We start from the raw sequence: 26,390 nt of genomic DNA, 5'->3' as shown, positions 1-26,390 counted from the left end.
TAGTCAAAGCTATGGTTTTCCCAGTAATCGTGTGCCGATGTGAGAGTTTGACCATAAATAAGGCTGAGTGCCAAAGGATTGGTGCTTTTGAGTCTTGGTTCTTAGAAGACTCTTGAGAGTCCCTTGGACTGCAAGGAAATCAAACCAATCAGTCCTAAAGGAAATTGACCCTGAATATTCATTGGAAGGATTGATGCTGAAGCTGAAGCTCTGATACTTTTGCCACCTAATATAAAGAGCAGAAGACACTGATGCTGGGGAAAATTGAAGGCACCAAGAGTAGGGTGGCAGAGGATAAGATGGTTAGATAGCATCACTGATGCAATGGACAAGAATTTGAGCAAACTCCAGGAGATAGTGAAGGACAGAGTCCTTCTGGAGTACTGTATTCCCTGAGGTCCTAAACAGTTGAACACGATATAACAACTGAATAGCAACAACAACAAAATCTCACTCTACCTTCAGGCCCATCACCTAAGCAGAGATGCTGTCAAACTGAAAGAGGTCATTCTAGGAATGCAATAGCTATGGCTTAAAGAGTTCAAGAAAAAACATAGTTTTATGTCTATGCTATGAAATTCACAACAATAAGTTTAATGACCAGAAAATTAATTATTACTCACATTATCCTGGGTAATATGGGTAAAATTGCATTTGTGAGCATCATCATAAAGCAATGTAACAATCTTAAGCAAGTCATCTGAAGTCAGTGGTCAATGGTGACAGGATGGATGATGTAGCATCTTGAGTATGTAACCAGCATTAAAGGAGTGATATTAGGAACCACAGAGACAAGAAGATCTATATTATTTCAACATGAATCCCAAAGAGTTATATCATTATGAGCAATAATGGTATTGAAACTTTTCTGATAATGGGAGATCTGAAATTAGCCAGAAACTGTGCAGTTGACCATAAAGCAAAGCAAAACAAGCAAATAATATAGATGATTTCTGAACTGGACAGGGAATGATGGTGCTTGGATATTGCAAAGATACTTCACAAGTACTTGCTGATAGGACAGTAAAAAAAAAAAAAGAATGTATCCTCCTTTTTATTCATTTTAATAACTATTTATCAATAAATCATTACAACTGAAATGACTCAAAAAGTCATTGTCATACATTTAGTCAAAGTGTATATGTCGGAGAAGGCAATGGCACCCCACTCCAGTACCTAGCCTGGAAAATCCCATGGATGGAGGAGCCTGGTGGGCTGCAGTCCATGGGGTTGCGAAGAGTTGGACACGACTGAATGACTTCACTTTGACTTTTCACTTTCATGCATTGGAGAAGGAAATGGCAACCCACTCCAGTGTTCTTGCCTGGAGAATCCCAGGGACGGGGGAGCCTGGTGGCTGCTGTCTATGGAGTCACACAAAGTCATACAAGACTGAAGTGACTTAGCAGTAGCAGCAGTATATGTAGTGGAAGGGTCCTGCTGCCCAACACACTAAAGGGATATCCCTTTTTGTCAACAGAATTCCTGTTCTTCTGCACAAATTCCGAAATACATATTCAAAGCATTTCTTGTGTATTATGTCTTTTGAACGTTTTATTTATTTTATATTGAAATATAGTTGATTAACAATATTGTGCTAGTTTCAAGTATACAGCAAGTGATTCAATTATACATATACTTGCATCTATTCTTTTTCAAATTATTTTCCAATTTAGGTTGATATATAATATTTAGCAGAATTTCCTGTACTATACACTAGATCCTTGTTGATTATCCATTTTAAATATAGCACTGCATACCTGTCAATTCCAAACTGCCTAATTTTCCCTCTCCCACCCTTCCCTTGGTAACGGTAAGCTTATTCTCTAAGTCTGAGAGTCTGTTACTGCTTTGTAAATAAGTTCATATGCATTATTTATAAGATTCTGCTTACAAGGGATATCATGCATGATTTCTATTTATCTTTCAGAATACCTTCACTCAGAAGGTCCGTCCATGTTGCTGCAAATGGCATTATTCCAGTCTTTTTAATGGCTGAGAAATATTCCATTGTATATATGCATCACACCGTCTTTATCCACTCTTCTATCAATGGACATTTAGGTTGATTCCATGTCTTGGCTATTATAAAAAAAAGAACTGGAATGAACATTAGGATGAATGTATCCTTTGGGGCCAAGTACTTCTCTGGATACATGCTCTGGAGTGAGATTACAGAATCATATGGTAGCTCAATTTTAAGTTTGTTAAGAAACTTCCGTACTCTTCTCCAAAGTGACTGTTCCAATTTGCATTCCCCCTAAGAGTATAGGAGGATTACCTTCTTTCCAAACTCTGTCCAGTATTTGATGTTTGTGGAATTTTTAACAATAGCCATTATGATGGATGTGAAGTGTTATTTCTTTGTAGATTTGCTTTGCATTTCCCTAACAATTAGTGAAGTTGAGCATCTTTTCATGTGCCTCTTGATCATCCATATGTCTAATTAGGAAAAATTTCTATTTATGTCTTCTACCCTTTTTTTTTTTAATTTGACCTTTTGTTTTAATGATATTAAGTTGCATGAGTTGTTTATAAATGTTGGAAACTGATATATTATAGATCATATCACTGGGAAATATTTTCTTCCATTTTTATGGCTATCTTTTCATTTTGTTTAAGGTCCCCTGGCTGTGCAAAAGCTTTTTAGTTTAATTAGGTTCAGTTTTCATATTTTGTTTTTATTTACATTACTCTGGGAGATGGTTCAAAAAATATATTACTATGATTTATGTCAGAAAGTGTTCTGCCAATGGTGTCCTTTAAGAGTTTTATCCTGTCCAGTCTCACATTTGGGTGCTTAATCCATTTTGAATGTATTTTTGTGTATGGTAAGTGGTATATTTTTAATGTAACTGTCCAATTTTCCCACCAATGGTCAAGGAATAAATCCAAGAAGAAGATATAACAATGGTAAATATACATGCACCCGACATAGTGGCCCCTCAATTTAACTTAAAAGTCAAATACTAACAGCAACCACAAAAGGAGAAATTAACAGTAATACAATAATATTGGTGGGGCTTTAACATCTCAGTATCATCAATGGGCAGATCAGCCAGACAGAAAATCAGTAAGGGAACACATTAAATAATACATTAGGCCAGATGAACTTAACTGATACTTATAGAGCATTCTATCCAAAAAGCAGCAGAATATACATTCTTCTCAAGTGCACAAGAAACATTCTCCAGGATTGATCACATGCTGGGCCAGAAAGTGAACCTCAGTAGATTAAAAAAAAAAAAAAATTCAAATCATATCAAGCATCTTTTCTAACCACATTATGAGATCAGAAACAAATTAGAAGATAAAACAAACAAAAAGCTATAAGAAACACAAACATGTGGAGGCTAAATAATATGCTACTAAGCAACCAATTCTTCACTAAAGAAATAAAAGAGAAACTCAAAAAATACCTAGAGATAAATGAAAATGAAAGCACAATGATCAAAAGCTTATGAGATACAGCAAAATACATTGTAAGAGGGAAGTTTATAGCAATACAACCTTATCTCAGGAAACAAGAAAAATCTCAAATAAAATTAATGGCCTTACATGTAAAGAAGCTAGAAAAAGAGTAACAAGCAAAACCTAAAATTGGTAGAAGGCAAGAAGTCATAAAGATCAGAGCAGATACAATGAAATAGAGATGGAGAAAACAATAGGAAAGAGCAATGAAATTAAAATCTGAATCTTTGAAAAGACAAATAAATTGATAAACATTTAGGAAGACTCATCAAGAAAAAAGAGGAGAGGACTCATCAATAAAATTCTAAATGAAAAAGGTTAGGTTACATAGGATACTACAGAAATACAAAGGATCATAAGTAACCATTCTGAGCAACTGTATGCAAAAAAACCAAACCAAACCAAAACAAAAAACCCACAACCTGGAACAAATTGACAAATTCTTAGAAACGGACAATCACCCAAGACTGAATCAGGAAAAAGTAGAAAATATGAATGGCCAATCACAAGTACTGAAATTGAAACTCTGATTAAAAACTCCCAATGAACAAAGGTACAGGATCAGGTAGCTTCACAGACACCTATCAAAATTCTAGGTGGCTACAAAATTCTATGAAACATTTGAAGAGCTAACATCTATCCTTGTCAAACTCATACCAAAAAATTGCAAAGGAAGTAAAGCTTTCAAACTCATTCTCTGTGTCCATCATCACCATGATACCAAAACCAGACAAAGATACCACAGAAAAAAGAAAAATACAGGTGAATATCACTGTGAACATAGACACAAAAATCTTCAACAAAATACTAGAAATCCAAATCCAACAACACATTAAAAGAATCATATTCCATGCATGATCAAGTGTGATTTATCCCAGGGATACAAAGATTTTTCATTATCTGCAAGTCAATCAGTGTGATATACCACATCAACTAACTGAAGAATACAAATCATATGATCATCTCAATAGATGCAGACAAAGCTTTTGACAATATTCAACATCCATTTATGATAAAAGAATTCTCCAGAAACTGGACATAGAAGGAACATACATTATGTAATAAAAGTCATATATGATAAAACTACAGCTAACTTCATACTCAACTGTGCAACCTGAAAGCATTTCCACTAAGATTAGGAACAGGACAAGGATGTCCACTCTCAGCACTTTTATTCAATACAGTTTTGGAAGTTCTAGCCATGGCTATCAGAGAAGGAAAAGAAATAAAAGAATTCCCAATAGGGAAAAATGAATTTAAACTGTTGCTGTTTGAAGATGACATGATACTAAACAAGAAAAATATTAATGACACAATGAGAAAACTACTAGAGCTCATCAATGAGTTATGTTAGTTACAGGTTACAAAATTAATATACAGAAATCTGTTGTTTCTATACACTAACAGAGAAATAATAAAAAGATAAATTCAAGAACCAATCTCATTTACTATTGCATCAAAAAGAATGAAATACCTTAGAATAAACCTACCTAAGGAAGCAAAATATTTGTCCTCTGGAAAGCATAAGACACTTATGACAGTAATCAAAGATGACACAAACAGATGGAAAGTTATTCCATGTTCTTGGATTTGGAGAATCAATATTTCAAAATATCAATGGCATTTTTCACAGAACTAAAACAAGAAAACTTAAAATTATATAGAGACACAGAAAAACCCAAATAGCCAAATCAATATTGATAAAGGAAAACAGAGTAGGAGGAATGAAACTCCCTGACTTCAGACTATACTACAAAGCTGTAGTCATCAAAATAGTATGGTGCTGACACAAAAATAGAAATACAGACCAATGGAGCAGGATAGGAAACCCAGCAATAACCAATGCACCTATGCAAAAAGGCAAAACTGGGCAACCCAAAAGCATCTCCTCTAAGATTAAGAACAAGACAAAGATGTCCACTCTCAGCACTTTTATTCAACATAGTTGAACTGTTTTCTCCATTGTATAATGGAGAAAAACATATTCTTCAATAAATGGTGCTGGGAAAACTGAACAGCTACATGGTATATTATGGTTTTGTTCCCAGGTCAATGGTTGCTACTAACCTCCAACATGATGTTCAGGGGAAAAAAGGCAGGGGGTGGTCAGGGGAGGGAGGTTGTCTGCTATTGTTCAGTCTCATCATTTATTCCCCAACAGAGCAGACAGAAGAGGGTCACTTCATAATTCATTAAAAAAAAAAAATGGGCATTTTGAATTTTGACACCTTTTATTTCACAGAAGACGAAAACCTTTGCCCTCATTAAAGAAACCTCTAATAATTTGTAATGCTGAGGAATTATAAGAATGTGTAAGTTTAACCAGATGTTGTCCCTGCATCAAATTCTGGTGCAATTGTATTTAAAATATGCCTTCTCCAGATAAAAATCCCACTTAATTACATGAAGCTTATGATAAAGTAAGCAAAAGTATGTATAGAAATAACAGAAAGTAAAAAAATATTAAAAAGCATTTAACATCACAATAAAACAAAATAGTGTAACACAAAATGTGGTGTCTTGCCTACTGCTTTGGTAAAGTTTAGTTTTTCTCACTGGTAAACCTGTGAGAAAATGGCCTCTGATTCATTTCAGGCAGGAATGTAAATAACTAAGTTTTTGAAAGGATAATTTGGATAAAGCTATCAAAAGGTTTAAAATATATGTATATTTTAGTCTAGAAATCTACTGCTAGGTAGATATATTTAGTATTTTTCTGTATAATATTATTGCAAAGTAACAATAATTAAATCAAATCCAAAGGAGAAGTAATCCAAATGCCAGAATAAGACATTATTTATAAAGTTTATGTTTATATTTTGAACTTTTCTGCAGACATTAGAAATAATGTAAAACTATCTGAAATTCAGGGAATATAATACATCATTAAATAAAAATGCTAAATTACCCCAGTAAGATACAACATTATTAAAGTTTATGTGACATATATATGTGTAAATGTGTATATTACAAAAAGACCTAAGCAAAATACCAATTGTGGTTGTCTCTAGATGATGACATCCTGAGTTATCTTCTATAACTGACTGATTTGATTGCTTGATTTCCACAATAAAAAAAAAAAAAACATACTTTTATATTCCAAAAAACTGCAATTTTAGAGGGAGGAGTCAAGACAGCCAAGATGTAGGAGAACATATAGTACATCTATTTCCAAAAAGGCATCAAGATTACATCTACAAATGGAACAATTCTCACAACCTCCTGAACACTGGCAGAGGACTTTGGAAACCTGAAAGGACAGGAAAGTTCCCTGTGTAATGGAATACGATGAAAGAAAGAAAGAAAGAAGAGGAAGAAGGGACCTGTGTCACTGTCCCCGTGGAACCCACAGTGGGTCTAGATTAATGATTACTTCATTCCTAAGACATGGTTTCTGTGGATCGATACTGGTGGCCTGGGTGAAAACAAAGTCTAAGAGTTGTCATGGGCAATTGCTACATAACCACAGTTAAGGTGAGGCTGAGAGCAGTGCCAACTGCTCTGTGTAACCTGAGAGCTTGCACAGCTGATTAAAGGTGACATGACAGAGTACACTCACAGATGAACAGCTCCAGAAGATGAATACTCAGTGATCTCTCCCAGTTGAATGCTCCAACCCCACCTACCTCACACTGCATATCAGAAACACAGATAAGAAACAGATTTGGGGGCCCTACTCCAAAAACTAGGGAGCAGACCCTACCCCCAATAGGACAGAGACAACTGCAGCGGGGAGGCCCTACTCAGCATGTGGTGCAGGCTATAGTCACCACAACATTAGTCCCACCCCCTATTGAAGGGACATTAGGCAGCATACACTGAGGAAAGAGACAGCAGACATTTATACTAAAAACAACCTTTGGAACAACAAATTAAGCCCACACAGGCTACACAGGGATACTCTCACATAAAAATAGCCCTCCAAGACAATCTGAGTTTCTGCATCAGGAGGAAGAAACCCCAGAGCATTTATCCCTGAGGGTCAACAAGGCTAGAGTGCAGGAGCTCCACAGAGCTGAAGGAAATAGAGATTGTACTCCAGGAGGATGCACACAAGGTCTCACATGCACTGAAACTCTGCACAATGTAGTACTTCCACAGGAACCTGGGACAGACCTACCTAGGGGTCTTATATGGCCTCCTGGATAGATGGGGATTGGCTGTAACTCTCTGTAATGGGAAGAACACAGGTAGTAGAGGCCCCAGGAAGTATTGATTAACCTGAGCTCTCCCAGAGGTCTCCATATTGGCACCAAGAACTGACCCCACCCAACAATCTGCAGCCTCCAGTATTGGAAAGCCTCAGGCCAAACAACCAACACAATAGGGACACAAGCCCATCCATCAGAAAACAGGCTGCCTAAAGTAATACTAAGCTCACACCACCTCAAAACACACATGACCCTGCCCACCAGAGACAGCAACTAATTCCACCCACCAGAGACCATATCAGTGCACCCACAAAGATGTCTAAACAAGCCCCTGTATCAACCACATCTAGCTGGGGGAAGGCTCCATAAACAACAAGAACTATGGTTCTTCAGCCTGTAAAAAGAAGACCACAAACACAGAAATTAAGAGAAAAAAAAATGATACAACAGAGAAATATGTTGCAGATAAGGGAACAAGATAAAAACCCACAAGGATAACTAAATGAAGAGGAGGTAGGCAATCTACCTAAAAAATAATTCAAAGTAATGATGATTCAAAATCTTGGAAATAATAGAAGCACAGTCAGAGAAGATATAACAAAAGTTTAACAAAGAGATAGAAAGTTTAAGAACAAACCAGCAGAAGAACAACAGAATAACTGAAAGGAAAAATACATTAGAATCTAGCAGAATACACTAGCAGAATAAATGAGTCAGAAGAACGAGTAAGTGAGCTGGAAGACATAATGCTGGAAGTCACTGTCACAGAATAAAATTTAGAAAAAAATGAAAAGAAATTAAGACAGTCTCAGAGACAACTGAAACATTAATTGCACCAATATTTGCATTATAGGGGTCCCAGAAAAATAAAAGAAAGGGAAAGGGCCTGACAAAAATATTTGAAGAAATTATAGCTGAAAAATTTTCTAACTTTGGAAAAGAAACAGTCACCCAATTCCAGGAAGCAAGAGAGTTCCATATGAAGAAAAAAAACAAACAAAAGCAAAAAAAACTCAAGGAGGAACACACTGAGACACATAACAAACTGACAAGTTAAATACAGGAAAAAAATATTAAAAGCAACAAGGGTAAATCAATACGTAACATAAAAGGGAAAGACCATAAAGTTATAAGCTGGATTTTCAGCAGAATCTCTGCAAACCAGAAGAGAGTGGCATACTATATTTAAAGTGATGAAAGGGAAAAATGTACAACCAAGACTACTCTACCCAGCAAGAGTTCACTCAGTTTCAGTGGAGAAATTAAAATATATATAGAAGAGCAATATCTAAGCTAATTTAGCACCACCAAAACAGCTTTACAACAAAGGCTAAAGGAACTTTAGCCCTTTTTTATGGCATTAAAAAAAAAATGTCATAACTAGAAACAAGAATATCACAGATGGGAAAGCTTACCAGTGAAGGCAAATATAAAGTAATAGTAGGAAATCATCCAAACATGTAATGATATTGAGAAAGAAACCATGAGGAAAGTAAAAATGTAGGAAATTCTAATTTCATTTTAAATCAAGAGACAGCAACTTAAAAAACTTTGTACATATATAGACTATTATATCAAAAGTTCATGGGAAATGTAAACCAATAAATAAATAAATAAATCACTACAATATACACATACATACAAAAAAAAAAAAAAATTCCAATCACAACACTAATGGTGGTCATCAAACCCCAAGGGAATAGAACCAAAGAAGAAGAAAAGAAAAACCAACAAAACAAACCCCAAATAATTAAGGAAATAGTAACAAGAACTGACATATGGACAATTACCTTAAGTGTAAATGAATTAAATGTTCCAACTACAAGACATAGAAAAGTGAAATGATACAAAAATAATATAGTATATACAAGGCAATCAACTCAGAGCTAGGGACAAATACAGACTGAAAGTGAGGGACTGATCACTGCCAATGGTGAATGCAGATATGAAATTAAAAGACACTTGCTCTTTGAAAGAAACTCTATGACAAATCTGCTGCTAAGCTGCTAAGTCACTTCAGTCGTGACCAACTCTGTGTGACCCCATAGACAGCAGCCCACCAGGCTCCCCTGTCCCTGGGATTCTCCAGGCAAGAACACTGGAGTGGGTTGCCATTTCCTTCTCCAATGCATGAAGGTGAAAAGTGAAAGTGAATTCACTCAGTTGTGTCCTACTCTTAGCGACCCCATGGACTGCAGCCTACCAGGCTCCTCCATCCATGGGATTTTCCAGGCAAGAGTATCTAGACAGCATGTTAAAAAGCAGAGACATTGCTTTGCCAGTAAGCATCCGCATAGTCAGAGCTATGGTTTTTCCAATAGTCATGTACAGATATGAGAATGGGGCCATAAAGAAGGCTGAGTGCCAAAGAGTTGATGTTTTCCAGTTGTGATGCTGGAGAAGACTATTGCGAGTCCTTTGGATCACAAAGAGATCAAACCAATCAATCCTAAAGGAAATCAACCCTGAATATGTATTGGAAAGATTGCTCCTGACGCTAAAGCAACAATACTTTGGCTCCCTTATGCAAAGAACTGACTCATTGGAAAATACCCTGATGCTGGGAGAGATTGAAGGCAAAAAGATAGGGGTGTGGCAGAGGGTGAGATGGTTAGATAACATTACTGTACTCAGTGGACATGAATTTGAACAAATTCTGGGGTATAGTGAATGACACGGGTCTCAAAGAGTCAAACACAACTTAGCAACGAACAAAAACAACAGGAAAAAAACATATGAAAAAAAGAAAGAAAGAAACACATGGAAGCTAAATAATATGTTACTAAATAACCAATGTATCACTGAAAAATGCAGGAGAAAACTTAAAAAAAAATACCTAGACATAAATGAGAATGAAAATATGACAATGCAAAACCTATGGGGTGTAGCAAAAGCAATTTTTGAGAGGAAGGTTTATAGTAATAACATTTTACCATAGGAAATAAATATGTATTTCCCATATAATCATTTATATTCAGTCACTTCAGTCATGTCCAACTCTTTGTGACCCTATGGACTGTACCCACCATGCTCCTCTGTCCATGAGATTCTCCAGGCAAGAATACTGGAGTGGGCTGTCATGCCCTCCTCCAGGGCCTCTTCTCAACCCTGGGATCAAATCTGCATCTCCTGTTGTCTTTTGCATTTCAGATGGATTCTCTAACCACTGAGCAAGTTGGGAAGCCCCAGGAAATAAGACATATCTCAAATAAACAACCTAACCTTACAACTGAAGAAACCAGAGAAAGAAGAAAAAATAAAACACAAATTTAGTACAAGGGGAAAAAATATAAAAGTCAGGGCAGATATAAGTGAAATAGAGACCAAGAACACAATAGCAAGATAAGTGAAACTAGTTCTTTGAGAAGATAAACAAAATTAAAACAAGCAAACAAAAAACTTTTAGCTAGATTAATCAGGAAAGAAGGGAAGGGACTCAAATCAATAAAATTTGAGAGGGGTAAAAATAAAAGAATTTGCAACAAACATAAATACAAAGGATCATAAGAGACTACTTCAAGCAACTGTATGCAAATAAAATGGGCAACCTGGAAGAAATGGGCAAAACATTAGAAAGGTCCTATCTCCCAAGACTGAACCAGGAACAAATATAAAATATAAACAGACCAATCACAAGTAGTGAAATTGATTTAAATACTTCCAACAAACAAATGTCTAGAACCAGATGGCTTCAAAGGTGAACTCACTCAAACATTTAAAGAAAAGTTAACATCCACCCTTCTGAAAACCTTCCAGAAATTTGCAGAAGAAAGAGTTCAATTCATTCTATGAGGCCACCATACCCTTGATGCCAAAATCAGGCAATGATACTGCAGGGAGGGAAAAAAAGAAAGTTATAGGCCAGTATCACTGATGTACATGGACACAAAATCCTAAACAAAATACCAGCAAACTGGGTCCAAAAACTCATTAATAGGATCATCAAATGGGATTCATCCCAGGAATATGAGGATTCCTCAATAAATGTAAATCAATCAATATGATACTCTATATCAACAAATTGGCAAATAACCATTTGATCATCTAAATAGATGCAGAAAAACACTTTTGATCAAATTAAACAATCATTTATGATTAGAAACTCTCCAGAAATAGGTATAGACAGAGCCTATTCCATAATAAAATGGTCATATATAAAGGCCATATACAAGCTACCAACTATTATTCTTAATGGTGAAAAACTGAAAGCATTTCCAAGATCAGAAATAGGGCAAGTATTCCTTCTCACCATTTTTGTTCAACATAGTTTTAAAAATACTAGCCACAGCAATTATAGAGGGAAAAAAAATCCAAATTAGAAAAGAATAAGTAAAACTATTTCTGTTTGCCAGATCCACAGGACTATACATGTTATTGTTGTTTAGTTGCAAAGTTATATCCTACTTTTTTGTGACCCTATGGACTTAGCCCACCAGTCTCTGCTGTCTGTGAGATTTCCCAGGCAAGAATACTTGAATTAATTATCATTTCCTTCTGCAGGGGATCTTCCCAACCCAGGGGCTAAACCCATGTCTCCTGCATTGCAGCTGGATTCTTTACCTCTGAGTCAACAGGGAAGCCCAATACTCTACATAAACATTCCTAAGTATGCTACCAATAGGGGGCAGTGGCACAATGGACAATACATCTGATTATGGATCAGAAGATTCTAAATATACTACCAGAAAATTCCTAGAACCTATTAATTAATTTGATAAAGTTGCAGGTTACAAAATTTATACAGAGAAATCTCTTGCATTCCTTATACACTAACAGCAAAAGATCAGAAAGAAAAATTAAGGAAACAATCCTATTTATCACTGCATCAAAAATAACACAATATTTAAGAATAAATCTATCTAAAAAAGCAAAAGACTTGCACTCAGAAAACTATAAGATGCTGATGAAGAAATCAAAGATGTTGCAGATGGAGAGATACAGCATATTTTGGGATTGGAAGGATCAATAGTGTCAAAATAACTGTATTGCTCAAATCAAACCACAGATTCAGTGCAACCCCTATCCAATATCCAATGACATTTTTCATAAAATTAAAACAACAAAAAAATCAGTCTATGGGGAAACACAAAAGACTTCAAATAGCCAAGTTAATCTTGAGGGGGAAAAAAATAACTGGAGAAATCAGGCACACTGGCTTCAGACTATAATACAAAGCTACAGTCATCAAAACAGTTAGATACTAGCCCCCAAACATAAATATAGATTAATAGAAGAGGATAGAGAGTCTCAGAGATAAACCTACGCACTCAACCTCAATTACCTATGACCAAGGAGGCAAGACTATACAACAGATTAAAGATTGCTTCTTCAATGAGTCTCCTGGAAAAACTGGGCAGCTATATATAAAAGAATGAAAGAATCTGCTTACAATGTGGGAGACTGGGGTTCAATCCCTGGGTCTGGAAGATCCTCTGGAGAAGGAAATGGCAACCCACTCCAGTATTCTTGCCTGGAAAATCCCATGGATGGAGGAGCATAGTAGGCTACAGTCCATGGGGTTGCAAAGAGTCAGACATGACTGAGCAACTTCACCTAACACAATACACAAAAATAAATTCAAAATGGATTAAAGATCTAAATGTAAATATAGATACTAAAAAACTCTTAGAGGAAAACAAAGGCAGAACACACTCTGACACAAATTTCAGCAAGATTTTTTTTTTGTCCACTTCATAGAGTAATAAAAACAGAAATAAATAAATATGAGTAAATTAAAAGCATCTGCACAGCAAAGGAAATCATAAAGAAAACAAAAAGACAGCCTGCAGAATGGGAACCTAATAAAAAACATGGACAGAATATCTAAGTAGATATTTCTTCAAAGAAGACATAGAGATGGCAAAAAATGCCCATGAAAGGATGCTCACCATCACTTGAGAAAAGCACATCAAAACAACATTGAGGCATCACCTCACACCAGTCAAAGTGGCCATCATCAAAAAATATACAAGCAATAATTGCTGGAGAGGATGTGGAGGAAAGGGAACCCTCCTAACCTGCTGATAAATAGGAAATATAAATTGGTACACCATTATGAAGAATAGGAATATAGTATGTTTAAAACTAAATATAGAACTATTATATGATCCAGAATCCTTACTCCTGTGTATACAACCAGAGAAAACCATAATTAAAAAAAAAAAAATGCTCTCCAATGTTCATTGCTGTTGTATTTACAATAGCCAATACATGGAAACAAGTTAAAAGTCCATCAAGAGAGGTTTAGAGGATAGAGAAGATGTTGTACATATAAACAATGGAAATTCACTCAGCCATAAAAAAGAACAAAATAATGCCATTTGCACAACATGGATGGACCTACAGACTGATGTATTGAGTAAAATAAGCCAGGAAGATAGTGACAAAAATATGATATTACTTATATGTGACATCTAAAAAATGAGACAAATGAACTAATTTTCAAAATAGAAATGGAATTACAAACATAGAAAACAAACTAATGGCTACCAGATGGAAAGGGGGGAAGAGGGGTAAATTAGGAGATTGGGATTGAGATATATATACTAATATACATAAAATGGATAACTAATAAGGACCTACTATATAGCACAGAGAACTCCATTCGATACTCTGTAATGACCCATATGGGAAAAGAATCTATAAAAGAGTGGATATATGTATATTCACTTTGCTGTGTACCTGAAATTAACACAACGTTGTAAATCAACTATACTCTAATAAAAAATGTTTTCAAAAGCTATGATCATATAAGTTTTTATATTCTAAGCAAACTAGGTGTTATAATTTTTATACCCACTCCTTCACTCGTTCATCCTGGTACATGCATTGTCTTCTAACTACACTGGTTTATATGTATATGCTATACTAATATATCAGTTTTATTAAGATGATCACATTAGTGCTTAGGAAGTTTCACATTAATAAGTTTCGCATTAGTATTTAGCAATTAAGGGATAGTACCTTGCTTTCATAAAATACATTTAAAAAAATAGTAAGACATGTAAATCATAAGTGAACTGCTCAATGAGCTTTCACCTAGAAGATGACATAGATTATATCTGTCATCTCAGAAAGTCTGTTTCTTATTCTTCTTGTCTCAATACCACTACCAGCATTTTAACTCATAGTAGTTCTAGAAGTAATAGCAAAATCTAACATTTACTTAGTTTGTGCCTTTACTTAGTCACTTTACTTAGTCTTAGTTACTTACTTTACTTTAATTTACTTAGTCTAGCATTTACTTAGTTAGACCCTTTAATGACAATATCTCAATTAACAGGTGATTCTCTGCCTCTGACATAAAATGGAATATTTTAATTTTTTAATCAACTTGTCCAAAGCTGCACAAAATGTTAGTAGAAAATAGAACACAAAGAGTTATTTGACTTCAAACTTGAGAACTTTGTCCAAATTATACAGACATTCATTAAGAGAACAATAGAGTTTGGTAATAACCACATACTCCAAATAATGACAATAAAACTAGTTGAGACATCAAATAATATAAAACTGACAGAGATAAACACTGGAGACCTTTTAATACCTTAAGGAAAAGATAATCCTAAAACACCCTGCCACTTGAAAACTAAAGAGATTTGGGGGTTAAAGTCACTATACTACATTATTCTGGGAGAGTGATCCTCAAAAAGATTACCTGTCTTTCAAGATTTCAGGGAAATACCTTAGCATTTTAGAAATCTTTATTTAAAAGAATAAAATAAACACTGTGTAAACCTAATTGTAAAACAAAAGAATTCATGCAAAATCTTGCAAAAAATGACTACATTAGCAAAGATATTATGAATTGAAACTAGATTAAAATTCATTTTAATGACTGTGTATGTACAAATCCTCCATTCATTACTCTTTCGACAGTTTCATTACTCTACAGAACTGTAGGAAATTTGCATTTCCCCAGCTTATGCTTCTCTAAGTGACTGACCAGGAGTGAGGCTGCTCCTGAACTCACATTAATGCACCACACACTAATTAGCAGCAGTAGGCAGTAGCTTTTACAATGCATGTAAATTAAGTATATTATCAGCTGGCTTTTCTCTTAAAGTTATTCCATGGGAAAATGCACTCTGGAGAACCTCTCTCTTCCTTTTGTAGAAGAAAGCAAACAAAAAAAGTCAATTCACCCTCAAAGATAAATTAAAATGACTATCTATATCAAGTAAGGAAAAGAAAGGGTGATTTCCCACGTAAGAGGGCCACCATTACAGATTTAGAGCTCTATCTTCTGGCTATATTACTGATACTTATTTCCAATGGGTTTAGAAAAACAAGACTAGATATGAATGGCATAATTGACTGCTCACAAGGGATTTGCCTGAAGCCAAATTCCTGCTTTATCTTCACACAGTATCTTAGTCTCTAAATGACACGTGTGACTCCTCATCAGAAATTTTCAAAGCTATGGCAGACCCAGAAACAATAGGATGGGGGAGGCCAGACAGTTTTGGAGGAAGAAATAACAAGATCAAACAAAACCAGGAATCCAAGGGATGGGATTATTCCAGAGGGGAGACATTATGAAAAGAAGATGAACTATAATGACCATTTTGATTTATTTGAACTACTCTCAGCTGTAGTTAAAAGGACTCAGCCTGGAATCAAAGTCAGCCAGCTAGCCAATCTCTGAACAAGATATATCTAGTTTGAGTAACATGCTGAACATTCCAAAAATCAAAACTTTATTACAGTTTGGTGATAGACATAGATGAAGAATTCCAAAGCTTTGATCTTTGTTAGCTTAAAGGGATTCGGAGAAGGCAATGGCACCCCACTCCAGTACTCTTGCCTGGAAAATCCCATGGACGGAGGAGCCTGTTGGGCTGCAAACCATGGGGTGGTTAGGAGTCGGACACAACTGAGCGACTCCACTTTCACTTTTCACTTTCATGCATTGGAGAAGGAACTGGCAACCCACTCCATTGTTCTTGCCTGGAGAATCCCAGGGACGGGGGAGCCTGGTGGGCTGCTGTCTATGGAGTTGCACAGAGTCGGACACGACTGAAGCAATTTAGCAGCAGTAGCAACATCAAGGAATTAGGCATGCAAATTAGCACTAGACTACAAGCCTTTAGCTAAATCATACTCATACTAAGAGCAATGCTAAACAGACCTGGAAAATGTTAGAAATGTCTTCACATAAACATAATTTTTCTTTAAATTATTTAATGAAGAGCTTCATGTAGAAATCATGCATGTAATTTCTATACACTGGGTAAATCTCAGATTCTAAAGAACCTCCCTACAAATTCTCTATTCTCCCTCCTACTCTGCTCCCAATATCAAACATTATTATTCTTCAACTTACCTTTTTCCATTCCCTATCATTTGACTTTTTTTTTTTAATCAAATCTTGGAGGATTTTTAAAAGTATTTTGTTTGGACCAGAGCAGGTGTTCTGCATTCTTTCCCAAGATGTTGTACAATTTACTAACTTAGCCTAGTTATTCTCTATTCTGAAAACAGTGGGTCTCAATTCTGACTACACATGAGAATCATCTGGTAAACTTGAAAAAAGAAAGCATGCTTTGAGCATACTCAATACCAAATACTCAATACTAAATCTCTAAATACAAGGCCTTGACATTATATGCTAAAAATTCCCTGGATGACATTTTATATTCATCTCTGTCAAGAACAGTGTACTAAGAGTTTACATGTTTACATCAGAGGAAAACAACTAGAACAGAGACATTTCACATTCAAAGGTGAAACTTCAGACATTTTAAACAGAGGTTCATGTGGCAAGCTAAACAGGTTATAAGCTAGGGACTCAGTGCTTGGACTCTAACTCCTGACTCACTCTGTGAGATTACAAACCATATTTTATCTCCTTGCAGATCCCCACCCCAAGAGCAATTTTAGTAAGAAGCTTCAAAATGTAAATAATCAAAATGCTGCAGCAGGAAATCTGTTAGAAAATATATAACATGAGAAGAAAAATATCAGGTGGCATTAATTAAGGGCCCCAAAGCCCTGAGAAACACTGATTTGTGGACTAGAAAAATATCATCAATTATGCTAACATGAAAGAAAATTTACAGTCAATATGATTCTTGAAATGGAGCCTCTGACTCTTGTCAAAAGGATATAGCTTGTCCACAAAGACTGTGAAGTGTTCATGAGCAGGAATTTGCCTGGTGAAACTTTCTACTTCCCATTCCCTAGCCTCATACCAGTGACTTATGATGATTATCTTTTTTACATGTGGGATGGAACAACTAGGGCAAAATCTAGCCCCTTCACATCATAGCTAAAGAAATGAATATTTTAAAAAACCGATACAATATTGTAAAGTAATTAGCCTCTAATTAAAATAAATAGATTTAATTTAAAAATTATATTTTAAAAACAGAGACCTAGATGGGCAGATGACTTTCCAAGTCCTCATGTTGACAGAGAAAGTTAGGAATAGATTAAGCACAGATTTGTGATCACCAGACTCATTTGGGCAGGAGACATTTCTGTGTGCTCTTGTTTCTTGACTTCCTGCTTGCCCACACTTCACGATGACTATATCAAAACATATGCCCTCTCCTCAACTATATAATATCCCAAACCATACCTCGTATCTCTTGTTCATTCAATGTCTATTTCCTTACAAATGTGGCTTACAGATTTTTCACTGTGGCCACTCAGACCCATCTTTTTTATCAGGATTCTTCAGCCTCACTAGCAATAGAAAATCTGTTTCTCTCATCCTCTCCACATATTTCTATTTGTCTTTTTCTTCATATTTTTATTCAGCACTAAAGAGATCTAGTTTATTTCAGGTGATTTTTTTTGACACCAGACTTCATCAAAAAGCTCTGAGTCAGACTTTTGTTCCTTGAGTAGCTTCTCTGGGGGCAACAATTCTCCCTAAAAGATATTTTAGTAAGGATGAAACTGCATCAAATCCTTTTGTGTCTTCAGGGCTGAGCTATTACACCAATCTTGCACTCTCTTTGGATCCAGATAATTCTGATATTCAGCAGGGATGAGATCATTTACTAAAAGTGTAATGCTTAGCTAACATATTAAAGTTTCAATTACGCTAGGTTGTCATTTTTCAACATTACTATCACAGATTAACATTCTGGAAATGTTGAACAAAGTCTCATAGAACAACCTGAACAGGTTAGCTTAATGAATAATTGCTGTTCATGGAAATGCATTTATATCTAAGAGCAATTTTATAAACACATTTGAATTAAATTCTGTTGTTTTTAATTATACAAAAAAAAAGTTTTTCTACACACTAATGACACCTTAAGCATATGAAGACAGTTGAAAATGTTTGGTGTATGTGTGTTGGGTGTGGGGTGCAGGAATATAGATCTTACAATTTCATTAAACCTACTCAGCAGGTGCAGAAGATAAACTTGTTTTAGTTCTTTGAAAGAGAAAGGTGATTTATTCCCCTGAGAAGCCGCACATTTTGTTAATATTATTAAATGTACTTTGGATTTTTAGAGTTATACAAGTACATGCATCATTTAAAATCCAAATAATGTTATCAGGCTCATACCAAAAAGGAACAGTCTTCATCCCATGGCTTCACACTAACCAGGTGTACTTCTCAGAAGCAACCATTTCCATGTTTCAAAATGGTTGCTTATATTGTGATTTGCATTAAGGAAATTCAGATTTCATTTATAGCTGGAAAATATTTAACTCTATGATTGGCCTGGTCACTCCCAACCTTATTATCTTATTGACTTTTATGTACCTTCCAAACCTGACTCAATTTCATGGAATTTTTTGGAATATTTTAGTCATAATAGCATTATCCTTATTGGTAAATGTTGTTCACTGCTGCATTAAGTTATACACTATTACAGTATTTATTTTCCTGTACATTTTGCTCTTTCTAGATTTTCTATTTTTTTTATTTTTAATCTGCTGTTCTATGTAAAGATAATCTTTTAAATCTAAACAAATCTTTCAAACACAAGTATTATTTTCAGAATATTCAAATAAAAATTTAATTATGTGTGCTCAAAATATTCAAATATATTAGAAATCTTCTCATATCCCTGTAAAAATACATATATTTTAGTACCTTATTGAGTATCTCCCTGGAGGAGTGGTCTGTCTTTCTTCTGCAAACTAATGGACTGTTCTATAGGTCACAGCTACACAGTGTCTATTATGAGCTCTTTGTACCTCTATAGTTAGATTGTATATCTACTTCTTTGTTAGTTTATTTCTTAAGTTTTTAATGGGGCTTCCTTTGTGGTTAGGACAGTAAAGAATCCACCTGCAATGTAATAGGCCTGGATTTGACCCCTGAGTCAAATAGCACCTAGTTCCAATACCTGGGTCGAATAGGTGCTATTTAATAGCATCTATCAATTAAAGGTGCATAGGAGGCAATATTTTTGAGACTGATAATTTCTTAAAATGTCTTTGCCCCCATTACATTTATTGATAGTAATTTTCTCTTAATTTCCAGTATTGTTGTTCATAAGATTAATTTCATCATGATAATTTCCCTTCATTTTTTTGCCTTTTTTTTTTTCAGAAATCTTTTAGTATCTTACCCAATTGTAATAAAATTTCACTATGATGTACTTAAATGTAAGCCTTTTATTTTTCTTAATTTATTGTATTTGGACTCTCCATGAAAGCATAAATATAGAGGTTCATGTCCTTTAGTTGTAGGACATATTAATTTTTAAAGATTATCTGAGAGAATCAATTCCTAGGCAGATTGATAAGAAGTCTGTGGTCCCCCAGGAAGAGAAAGAAGTGTGGGGCTTTTGAGGAGTAGATAGAGGTCTGGAGTTATCAAGGAGGAGAAAAAGACAAACACTTCTTTCTGTAAGCCCAGAACTGATGATTGTACAACAAAGCAACTCATCTTGTTCAAGGATATGCTTTCCCTTAAATTCTGAGCCAATGATTATTTAACAGCAATGTATCCTACTTAAGGATGTTTCTCCTTCTTGAGAACCTTCTGACTAATCCTGTCATCTTAAAATCTATATTATGGGAGTGGGTTTGGTAAGAACTTTCTATTGTTAGTTCTAATCCTGTTATTTAAAAATATATATTGTGGAAGAGGGTCTGGTAAGACCTTCACAACATTGAGACATTCTTTTGATTTATTGCTAATAACCAATTGAAAAGTATATAGCTGCCTTGCTAAGACTATCAAGGGGGCACTCTCCATTCCCCTTCTGATGTCTATGTCAGAAGCTTTCTTTGTCCCTTTTCATTCTTTAATACAACTCTGCTACACAAAAGCTCTTGAGTGATCAAGCCTTGTCCCTGGTTCCAAAGCTAAATCTTCTTCTGAGATCACAAATCTGACACCGTTCACTGTAAGCTATCATGATCCACTATCTATTTTCTCTAATGCCTGTTAGTTGGATGTTTGCTCTCTTAAATATTTTCTTAATTTCCATATATATTATTTCCTATTTTTCTTTGATTTTATCTATTAAGTTCTATTTTATGGGAGGCTGAAGGCTTCTCTCATAGCTCAGTTGGTTAATAAACCATCTGCTATGCAGGAGACCCTGGTTCGATTCCTGGGTCAGGAAGATCTGCTGGAGAAGGGATAGGCTACCCACTCCAGTATTCTGGCCTGGAGAATTCCATGGACTAAGTCCATGGGGTCGCAAAGAGTAGGTCATGACTGAATGACTTTCACTTTCACCTTCACCTTCACCTTTATGGGAGACTATAAAGTAATCTTGACTATACTTTCTAACAGTTTTTATTCTTTTTTCTTCTTCAATAAGACCATTCTTATTTTATGAATGTTACATATGCTTATTTGTCTGAGCAATCATTTATTTTAATACATACAATTAATTAAATATCACCATATAATACATGCTTTGATAAGCACCCTTCTTTTTTGTTTTGCTTAAAGTTTTACTCTGGTTTTAGGTTTGAAGTGTTCATTAACAAAAGAAACAACTTGCTACATGCAAATGACAATGTCAATATTTAGTAGAAGATTATTTAACTTAATTTCAATATTCAGTAATTAAAAAAAAAAAAGAAACAATAGAGAGAAGTAACAGTGTGTACATCACCAAACTTGGCCAAATGTAATATTCAGACTTGGATAGCACTGGGAAATTCCACATAATATCAGTCTGGAATCCCAATTAGGAACGAATCCAAAGTGATGTGCCCACCTCACAGTAAGACTTCATATTGCAGATTTAGGCCTCCAATTTATAATTGCAGGCTGCAAAATGACATCCTCTTCTGTTTATGTGCAAAAATGCAACTCTGATTTTTCTTTAACTTTTTTTTTTTAATTTTATTTTATACTGTTTGTTGCACCTTGTGAGCCATAAGATTCCTTGGACCCTGGGGGACTAGTGAAGTCCCTGGAGCTTAAGAAATTCCAAACCCACTCCCTTTCCCATCTAAAGTGCTGCTTAATGTACTGGTAGTAATAGGTGTGCCAGCAGGCATGCATGTATTCCAAACAGGGTCCAGGTAAGGTCAAAAGTTGGTCATAAGTCTGTTCTCCAATTTCTGAAGCCTGAACAAACTGCCTCTATTTTAATTTCCCTAAAGACACTGATGCTGGGAAAGACTGAAAGCAGGAGGAGAAGGGGATGATAGAGGATGAGATGCTTGGATAGCAATCACTGATTTAATGAACATGAGTTTAGTAAACTCCAGGAGTTGGTGATGGATAGGGAGGCCTGGCGCACTGCAGTCCATGGGGTTGCAAAGACTTGGACATGAGTGAGTGACTGAACTGAACTGAACTGAACTGTATAATACATCATCTTGTTTAATCATCATAATCACTTTTGATGGTTTCAGAAATATTATTACCAATTAAAAAAGGAAGATGCCTAAAGTCAAAACCTTTTTAAAAATGCCAATTAATACTGATTATGTAGATACTGTTCACTTTCTTCTAAGTTATGTATTATGATTCCCCTTCATGGCTCAGAGCATTGTCAAGGTGAAGGGGCTTGTGTAACTCCGTAAAGCTATGAGCCATGCGATGTATGGCTGCTGAAGCAACTGAGCATCCATACACAAAATGAAGCAAAGAAAAGGCTAACAATTTTGTCCAGAGAACACACTGGTCATAGCAAACACCCTCTTCCAACAACAAAAGAGGCAACTCTACACATGGACATCACCAGATGGTCAATACCAAAATCAGATTCATTGTATTTTGTGCAGCCAAAGCTGGAGAAGGTTTACACAGATAGCAAAAGGTTCAAATCATGAGCTCCTTATTGTAACATCCAGGCTTAAATTGAAGAAAGTAGAGAATAGTACTAAGCCATTCAAGTATAATCTAAATCAAATCCCTTATGATTATGCAGTGGAGGTGATGAATATACTCAAAGGATTAGACTTGTATTGAGAGTTTCTTAAGAACAGAGGTTCTTCTTATGAACAGAGGTTCACAACATTTTACAGGCAGCAGGGACAAAAACCATCTCAAAGAAAAAGAAATGCAAGAAGGCAAAGTGCTTCTCTGAGGAGGTTTTACAACTTTCTGAGAAATGAAGCAAAGCGAAAGTCAAGGGAGAAAGGAAAAAATATACCCAACTGAGAGCAGAGTTTCAAATAGCAAGGAGAGATAGGAAAATGAACAAGGCAAGGAAACAGAGGAAACCAATAGAAAGCAAAAGACTAGAGTTCTCTTTTGGAGAAGGCAATGACACCCCACTCCAGTACTCTTGCCTAGAAAATCCCACAGATGGAGGAGCCTGGTAGGCTGCAGTCAATGGGGTCACTAGAGTCGGACATGACTCAGCGACTTCACTTTCACTTTTCACTTTCATGCATTGGAGAAGGAAATGGCAACCCACTCCAGTGTTCTTGCCTGGAGAATCCCAGGGATGGGGAAGCCTGGTGGGCTGCCGTCTGTGGGGTCGCACAGAGTCGGACACATCTGAAGCGACTTAGTAGTAGTAGTAGTAGTAGAGTTCTCTTTAACAGTCTTGGAGATACCAAGGGAACATTTCATGCAAGGATGGACATAATAAAAGACAAAAATATAAGGACCTAAGAGAAGCAGAAGAGATTAAGAAGAGGTGGCAAGAATATACAGAAATATGCAAATAAAGGTCTTATGACCATGGTCTTATAACCATGATTTTGTAGTCACTCACCTAGAGCCAGATATCCTGGAGAGTGAATTCAAGTGGTGATGGGATTCTAGCTGAGCTAGTTAAAATCCTAAAAGATAATGCTGTTCAAATGCTTCACTTAATGTATCAACAAATTTGGAGAGCTGGTCAGTGGTCACAGGACTGGAAAATTTCAAGCCCAAAGAAAAGAAAACCCAAAGAATACAAATTACCATAAAATTGCATTCATTTCACCTGCTAGCAAGGTAATGCTCAAAATCCTTCAAAGCTTCAGCAGCACATGAACCAAGAAATTCCAGATGTATAAGCTGGGTTTAGAAAAAGCAGAGGAATCAAAAATCAAATTGTCAACATTTGTTGTGTCATAGAGAAAGCAAGTGATTTCCAGAAAAAAATCTACTTCTGTTTCATTGACTATGTTAAAGCCTTTGAGTGTGTATATCACAGCAAACTGGAAAATACTTAAAGAGTTGGAAATACCCGACTAACTTACCTATCTCCCAAGAAACCTGCATGCAGGTTAAGAAACAACAGGTAGAACAATGGACTGGTTCATAATTGGGAAAGGAATACATCAAAGCTGTATATTGTCACTCTTCTTATTTAGCTTCTATGCTGAGTACATCACGTGAAATGCCAGGCTGGATTAATCACAAATTGGAATCAAGATTGCCAAGAGAAATATCAACAATCTCAGATATGCAGATGGTAATCACTCTAATGGCATAAAGTGAAGAGGAATTAAAAAGCCTCTTGATGACAGTGAAAGAGGAGAGTGAAAATGCTTGCTTAAAACTCAACATTCATAAATCTTAGATCATGGTATCCAATTCCATCACTTCATGGCAAACAAAAGAAGAAAAAGTGGAAAGAGTAACATATTTTCTTTTCCTGGTCTCCAAGATCACTACATAATGGGACTGCTGCTGCTGCTGCTTCTGCTGCTAAGTCACTTCATTTGTGTCCGACTATGTAGGACTCCATAGATGGCAGTCCACCAGGCTCCCCCGTCCCTGGGGTTCTCCAGGCAAGAACACTGGGGTGGGTCGCCATTTCCTTCTCTAATGCATGAAAGTGAAAAGTGAAAGTGAAATCACTCAGTCGTGTCCAACTCGCAGAATGGGACTGCAGTCATGCAATTACGAGACACTTGCTTCATGTCAGTGTAAGTATTATGCTGCTTCTAAACAGTATAATGCATGTTGACAGTTTTATTTTGAAAATCAATCCAAATCAGAGTTTTAAGCTCTAGAATAAATTTTCTTTTGAATATTATAATATTCACATGTCCAGATATCCTCACCTATTACATGAAGCACACTAAGCTTGTAAACATTTGACTTGTAAACATTGCCTCCAATTTAAATTATTTCCCATACCTCTATAAATCCATAAAACTTCATTTGGTGTTTTTTTGTAATATCTTTTACATTTTCTTTGAATTTTTTATTGATCTTTTCCATCTTACTATATTCAAATTTCCTTGTTTAAAAGGAGTATCTTGTATCCTTCCCAGTAACTAGAACCAGAGATCAGCTATGGTGACTATTTGAGAAATATTTGAAGTAAATGAATAAGTACAAATTAACATTAAATTTATGAATCACAGTTATATGGAATTATATGTTACGTTATTTTGTCAAATTCAGAACTTATTTTATGAGTACTATGATCTACTAGTGGTGTAACCAAGTATAAGCTTTTGATACTTCATTAGAGAAATATTAGACCTGCTCTTTTCTGTTTATTTTCTTGACCTCTAAAATCCCTGCAGATGGTGACTGCAATCATGAAATTAAAAGAAACTTGCTCCTTGGAGAAAAGCTATGACAAACCTAGACAGCATATTTAAAAGCAGAGACAACTGAAATTTTGTGGACAAAGGTCTGTATACTCAAAGCTATGGTTTTTCCACTAGTCATGTATGGATGTGAGAGTTGGACCATAAAGAAGGCTGAGCACTGAACAAATGATGCTTTTGAACTGTGGTTGGAGAAAACTCTTGAGAATGCCTTTGACAGCAAGGAGATCAAACCAGTAAATCCTAAAGGAAATCAACCCTGAATATTCACTGGAAGGACTGATATTGAAGCTGAAGTTCCAATACTTTGGGCACTTAATGAGAAGAGCTGACTCATTGGAAAAGACCCTGATGCTAGACTTCAATGCTAGGAAAGATTGAGGACAGGAGGAAAAGGGGGCACCAGAGGATGTGATGATTAGATGGCATCATCGACTCAATGGACATGAGATTGAGCAAACTCTGGGAAATGAAGGACAGGGCGGTCAGGCATGCTGTGGTCCATGGGGTTCCAAAGAGTCGGATACGACTCAGTGCCTGAACCACACATCTGCTCTCTTCCGGTGGAGTAGTGTTTATCCCATTGTCTTTCTAAGTCAACTGTGAAAGAAAAATAATAATAATAATAGTGTTACAAAGCATGAACAAGATGATGCTGCTTAAAACTCAAGTGAAAAATATAAAATGTTTTGTTTTTCAAAGTATTTGCCTGATTTCTTTCATTGCCATTTATTTTAAAATACAGGGCCCAGATGTGTTGCAGCCTGGCGGAGCAGAGACCAGAACCTGCCCCATGACTCGAGGGTGAGGCAAACTGCACCCTCGTGATTGTCCTAGTAAGCATGCCAAACGGACATTCGTGGGGCGGGTCGTGCT

The sequence above is a fragment of the Bubalus bubalis genome, chromosome 3, assembly GCF_019923935.1.
Source record: "Bubalus bubalis isolate 160015118507 breed Murrah chromosome 3, NDDB_SH_1, whole genome shotgun sequence".
NCBI classification, from domain to species: domain Eukaryota; kingdom Metazoa; phylum Chordata; class Mammalia; order Artiodactyla; family Bovidae; genus Bubalus; species Bubalus bubalis.
The sequence above is the reverse complement of the archived record's forward strand: the minus strand, read 5'-3'. Positions refer to the sequence as shown.